Raw genomic sequence first — 6,187 nt, 5'->3', positions numbered from 1 at the left:
TGCAAGAGTCCTTGGTGACATACCAAATCTCCTCAAGTTCCTCACAGACGACAGCTGCTGTTTAAATGCTGGGGAACCGGGAAAAAAGCTCAGGACTTTCCAGAAAGCTGGAAAATGCTCTTTTCACTTTCACGCTTAAAAGCATCTTTCCCTTTTCTAGCTGAAAATATCCAGCCTGCAATTCAAAGACAAATGATCCATCAAGCATTTAAAACAGAACTCACACTTCCCTGAAGTAATTCAGATAGGAATCTTTCTGCCGAATAGATATATTTTTTAATTACTTTAAGTGATTGTTAAGTGACTTCTTTCACAGTGGAATATACTTTATATACTTCATGTACTTTCAATTATGATAAACTAATGGACACTGCTGCATTTTATAGTGAGGAGATCAGTAAAAAACATGGTTTTTCAAGCTCAATAGTTGTGCAATCTGTCTCCAAATGAAAATATATTCCCAGGATTGTAAATATATTGGGATAAGTCCCATCAAATGTTGCGCTAGCATGTTAAGAAAGTATAGAAGGGGAACATAGTGATGCATACTTGTAGAACATCTGCCTCACGGGCCCAGAGATCAGGGTTCAATCCTGACCTCAGTGCTGTCCGTGTGGAGTTTGCACACTCTTGCTGTGACTGGATGCTCCAGTTTCCTCTCAGATCCACCCAAGAATCCGTAGCTTGGCAGGTTCTTTGCAAATTGAGCGCAAGGGTGCGGTCGAGGGGGCTGGAACACGGAAGTCTGCAGATGCGATGGTTGTAGTGAGAACACACAGTAAATGCAGGAGGAACTCAGCTGGTCTCGCGGTGTCCATAGGAGGTCAAGGATATTGCCGACGTTTCACGCTTGAGCTGTTCTTCAAGGTATGAGCAAGAAGCAGGCAGGTGTCTGAATAAATGCTGAGAGAAAGAGGGAAGACTGGGACAGGGTGGAGTCTAGACCAACAATTATAAGGTGTTAACTGGATATGGTAAGAGGAAAGGCGAGAATTGAGGGGGGGAAGAGAGAGAGAGAGAGAGAGAGAGAGAGAGAGAGAGAGAGAGAGAGAGAGAGAGAGAGAGAGAAAATTAGAAAGATGGCATCTGGGCAAAAAAGATCAGGGTTGGGGGGCAGGTATGTTTAGCAGAATTACAGGTCGGTGTTAATGCCATCCGGTTGGACAGTGTCCAGATGGAAGATGAGGTGATGTTCCTCCAATTTGTGGGTGGTCTCAGTCTGGCAGTGGATGAGGCCATGGGCAGACATGTCAGTAATGGAATGGGAGAAGGAATTGAAATGGATGGCCAGTGTGGGAGATCCACACTATTGCGGTGGACAGGGCTGAGATGCTCAATGATGTGCAGGAGATCATGTGGGATTAGTATAAATGAGTAGTTGGTGCCGATTTGGGGGAACTGAAGGATCCGTTTCTGTGCTGGCTTCTCAAGGGCCTTCACTAAAATCAGCCCTGCCCACTCTCCCTGGGGACTTTTGTTTAATTCACTCAAGGGATGTGGGCTGAGTCAACATTTACTTGCCCGTCTCTCATTGCTCCTGACAAGGCAGTGGGGAACTGCCTTCGTGAACTGCTACAGTCCCTGAGGTGTAGCTGTGCCCACACGAGTGACAGGGAGGGAGTTCCAGGACCGTTGGCCCAGCAACAGTGAAAGACCAGTGATATATTAATCAGGAAAGGTGCAAATGCTAAGCAAATATTTACAACTGCCTAACAAAACGCATATATGCAGATTTACTTCCGTTGCAAATTCAATACAAGACGATGCTCCACAATCAGTGAAGGGAAAGAAAATGGAAGAATATCAGTCTCCAAATCAAGTCGAGTTTATCGTCATCTGATCGCACAAGTACAACCCAGCGAAACAGCATTCTCCGGTCTCGGTGCAAAACACGCAGACACACAATCAGACGTAACACACATACAGACAAATAATACCAAGTATTTCTTCTGTACAAATAAATAATTTTTTTTTTCCTGAATATGAGAGTCTTGGATGGTTAGTGTGAGCTGTTCCTTTGGTTGGATAAATCTCAATCGTTCAACTCTGGGTAGCTATCCAGCCACAGCTCCCAATGTTTGACCTGCGTTTTTGTAAGAGACCGTGCTGACAGTGAAATACTTGTGGCGGCACTTGTTAGCTACTGTCTTCCCTTGCTACGTCAGATTTTAATCTGAGGTCCACTTGATTGGCCACTTAGAGGGTGAATTCCAGGCTGTCATTTTCTAATGCTTTTGCTGCCCTTGCCCTTCCAGCTAGAGTTGCTGCAGGGCATTCTGTAGATGGTATATATGACGGCTAGCATGTGTCAGCGGGAGAATGAGTGAATGTTTGTGGATGAGGTGTCGATCAGCCAGGCTGCTGGGTCCTGCGCAGAGACAAGCTTCTCCTGCACTCAGCCAGGGAGACAAGGTGCAAGCAGCATGACCGACAATCAAGAATTTTTTTTTTTAATTTTAGAGATACAGCATGCTAACCGGCCCTGCTGGCAACCTCGCAGGTCGCAGGGAGAGCGTACAGACTGACAGTGCCAGATTCAAAACCAGGTCACTGGCACTGTAATAACGTGGCTCTAACCTGATAGTTGTTGGAATAAAAACTGTCCTTGAGGCTGCTGGCCCTCCAGGAAGGGAGCAGTGAGAAGAGATTATGAGAATACTGATGGGAATCCCTTACGATGGTGGATGCCTTCTTGAGGGAGTAACATACAGTGCCCTCCATAATTTTGGGGACAAAGACACTTCTTTCCTTTATTTGCCTCTGTGCTCCACAGTTTTAAGTTTGTCATCAAACAATTCACATATAATTAAAGTGCACATTTCAGATTTTAGTTCAGGTTATCTGTACACATTTTGCTTTGACCATGTAGAAATGACAGCACTTTTAACACAGGGTCCATCCCCTCATTTCAGGGCACCATAATGTTTGAGTCATTTGGCTTCATAGGTGTTTATGAACCCTCAGGGATGTTTAATTGCTTCATTGGTGCAGGTATAAGAGAGCTGGGCTTGCTTCTAAGGTCTTGATTACCATTGGAGTCTGTAGTTGCCATTTTTCATTGAGGTCCAGAGCTGTGCCCAATGAAAGTCAAAGAAGCCGTTATGAGGCTACAATTTAAGAACACAACAGTAAGAGATCGCTCGAACCTTAGGATTACCAAAATCAGCTGGAACATCATTAAGAAGAAAGAGCGTAAGAGCGTACTGGTGAGCTCAGTAATTGCAAAGGGGCTGGTAGGCCAAGAAAGACCCCCCCCCCACCACTGTTGATGTGTTGATGACAGAAGAATTCTCATCATAATTTAGAAAAATCCCCAAACACCTGTCCGACAGATCAGAAACGCCCTTCAGGAGGTAGGTGTGGATGTGTCAATAATTTCACAAACAGAAATACAGAGGCTGCACTGCAAGATGCAAACCAGAAAGGATGGCCAGATTATAGTTGGCCAAGAAGTATTTAATAGAGTTGCAGAATTCTGGAAAAAGACAGATGAGACCAAGGTTAACCTGTGCCAGAGTGATGGCAAGAGCATGGAGGCTTAAAGGAACTGGCCAAGATCCGAAGCATACCACATTTTCCACTATTTGCGTCTTGCAGATTAAAGCATATTACCGACGTTTCAGGCCTGAGCCATTTTTCAAGGTACAAATAAAAGGCAGGCAGGCATCTGAATAAGGACTGGGGAGAGAAAGGGAGAAGAATGAGAGGGGGAGGAGTCCAGACCGAAAGACAAAAGACATTAATTGGATATGGTAAGAAGAAAGGTGAGAATTGATTTTGGCTCTGTGAAAGGAGTCTGAGGGAAAATGGCAGAGAGAGAGAGAGAGAGAGAGAGAGAGAGAGAGGGAGGAAAAGACCTGGATCAGGATGAGGTCAGAATAGAACTCTGTATGCTGGACAGAGTTGAGATTAAGGAATAGGCCTATGGGATGCTGGGCTTCATTCATAGGGGGATTGAGTTCAAGAGTAGAGAGGTCAAATTTTTGCTGAGACCACATTTGTAATATTGTATTCAGTTCTGGTCACTTTATTACAGGAAAGATGTGGAAGCTCTGGAGAGGGTGCAGAGGAGATTTACCAGGATGTTGCCTGGAAAAGAAGTCTCATGAGGCAAGGGTGGCAGAGATGGAGCTTTTCTCTTTGAAGTGTAGAAGGATGAGAGGAGACTTGATAGAGGTCGACATGATTATGAGAATCATAGAGAGCGTGGACACCCAGTGTCTTTTTCCCGGAGCAGGAATAGCAAACACATGAGTACAAAGTGAAGGGAGGGATGTTTAGGGGAGACATCAGGGGTTTTTACACAAAGAGTTGTGGGTGGTTGGAATACCTTGCCAGGGATGGTGGTGGAGGGAACTCCTAGACAGGCACATGGATGGAAAAAAATAGAGGTTATGAGATAGGGAGGATTTAGTACTTTATTTTTAGGAATATATGGGTTGGCACAACATCGAGCCAAAGGGCCTGCACTGTGCTATAGAGTTCTATGTTCTATGATTATAGATCCCTCCATTCCCTTTACTCCCAACAACCTATGGAACTCTGTCCTGAACGTAATCAGTGACCGAACCTCCTTAGGTGGAGGCTTCCAAAGAAATTGTTCCCATCTCCATCCCAATATCTGCCGTCTTTCCTGTTTCACTTCTTTTAGGAAGCTGTCCCAGTTCTTATGCAACACAGGAAGTCCCTGAGTTAAGAACGTCTGACTTATGGACAACTCGTATTTACGAACGGACTACGTGCGGCTTTAGCGGTTCATCGGCTTGAGGAAGGAGAACGCTGTCCACTATTTTAAGTTGGGTTACGTTGACTCCCTCGATGACTTCTTCTATGACTGCATAGAAAGGTAAAATATATTTTATATACCAAAGCAAACATTTGACTTACTCACGCTAAATGTACCTGTTCCGATTTACCTACAAATTCGACTGAAAGACAGACTCAGGAAGGGACTGCCTGTACACAAAAGCTCAGCATCTGCAGATTTTCTTCTTTACCTCCCAGATCTTATATTCTCCACTCAGACTAACAGAGGCGAGTGACCAGCATGCCTTCCTCACCATCTTAACGGCTGGTGTGGCCACATTCAGGGTTCCTTGGAGAAAAGGTCACTCCATTCCTCAATAATCCCAAAGGTGCTTCCATCCTTCGTGGGCATCCCCATTCTGACTAATCCTCCCAAAACTTATCACCTTTCATTTGGATCAGGATTAAGTTCCATCTGCTATTGCCCTGATCATTTTCCAAAATTCAGGAACTGAGTTACAGGGAAAAGGAAAGACAGGTTAGGACTTAATTCCCTGGAACATAGGAGAGATTTGATAGAGGTATTTGAAATTATGAGTTTGATTGACAGAGTAAATGTATGAAGGTCAGCTTTTATTACTAAGGGTAGGAGAGATACAAACCAAAAGACATGGGTTAAGGGTGAAAGGGAAACAGTTTAGGGGGAACTTCACGCAGAAAGTGGTGGGAGTGTGGAATGAGCTGCCAGCTGAAATAGTAAATGTGGGCTAAGTTTTAATATTTAAGAAGAACTTGGACAGGAACATGGATAGGCAGAAAGATGGTTCGGCACAGACTCGAAGGACCGAAGGGGCCTGTTTCGGTGCTGTAATATTCTATAGTTCCACTTGTGGTGGTACACCACCGGCCTACTGCAGGGGGCAACCTCTGTACCTACAGGAGTGTAAGGAGATAGGACAACACCTGGCCAGCTGTCAATCAGTTAGCCTATATGGATCAAGCCCCACCCGGTCGGGTGTCAATCACCCTCCTGCGCCGGCCTCCCGAGACCTCACTCGGAGTTGCTGCAGCCACAGCCAGCCTGGCTCTGTGGAAATCTTTGTGGATTGAAGCCTGTTGTAAAGTGTGTCTGATTCTGGCTAACAGCGCACCACACCACTGTCCTCACTATCAACAACACCCATTCTCTTCAGCACCCCTCCTTTGTGGAAACGTGCAGCGCCTGAAAATGCACATTCTCCATGAGGCCGAGCGTTTAAATTTTAGCCACGACTTCCTTCAAAGAATCAAAGAATGTGGCACAGAGACAAAAGGAAAAGAATGAGAGATAAGAGGAGAGAACAAATGATTGCTGAATATAGAAGATAGACTGGATTGTGGGAAACTTTCTGCTGTGATGGAGAATCATTTTTCAGTGTCCCTTTTTGCTGTAGACTAATAA

This window comes from Narcine bancroftii, chromosome 11 (genome assembly GCF_036971445.1).
Source record: "Narcine bancroftii isolate sNarBan1 chromosome 11, sNarBan1.hap1, whole genome shotgun sequence".
Lineage (NCBI taxonomy): Eukaryota > Metazoa > Chordata > Chondrichthyes > Torpediniformes > Narcinidae > Narcine > Narcine bancroftii.
This window is presented reverse-complemented; position numbering follows the sequence as displayed.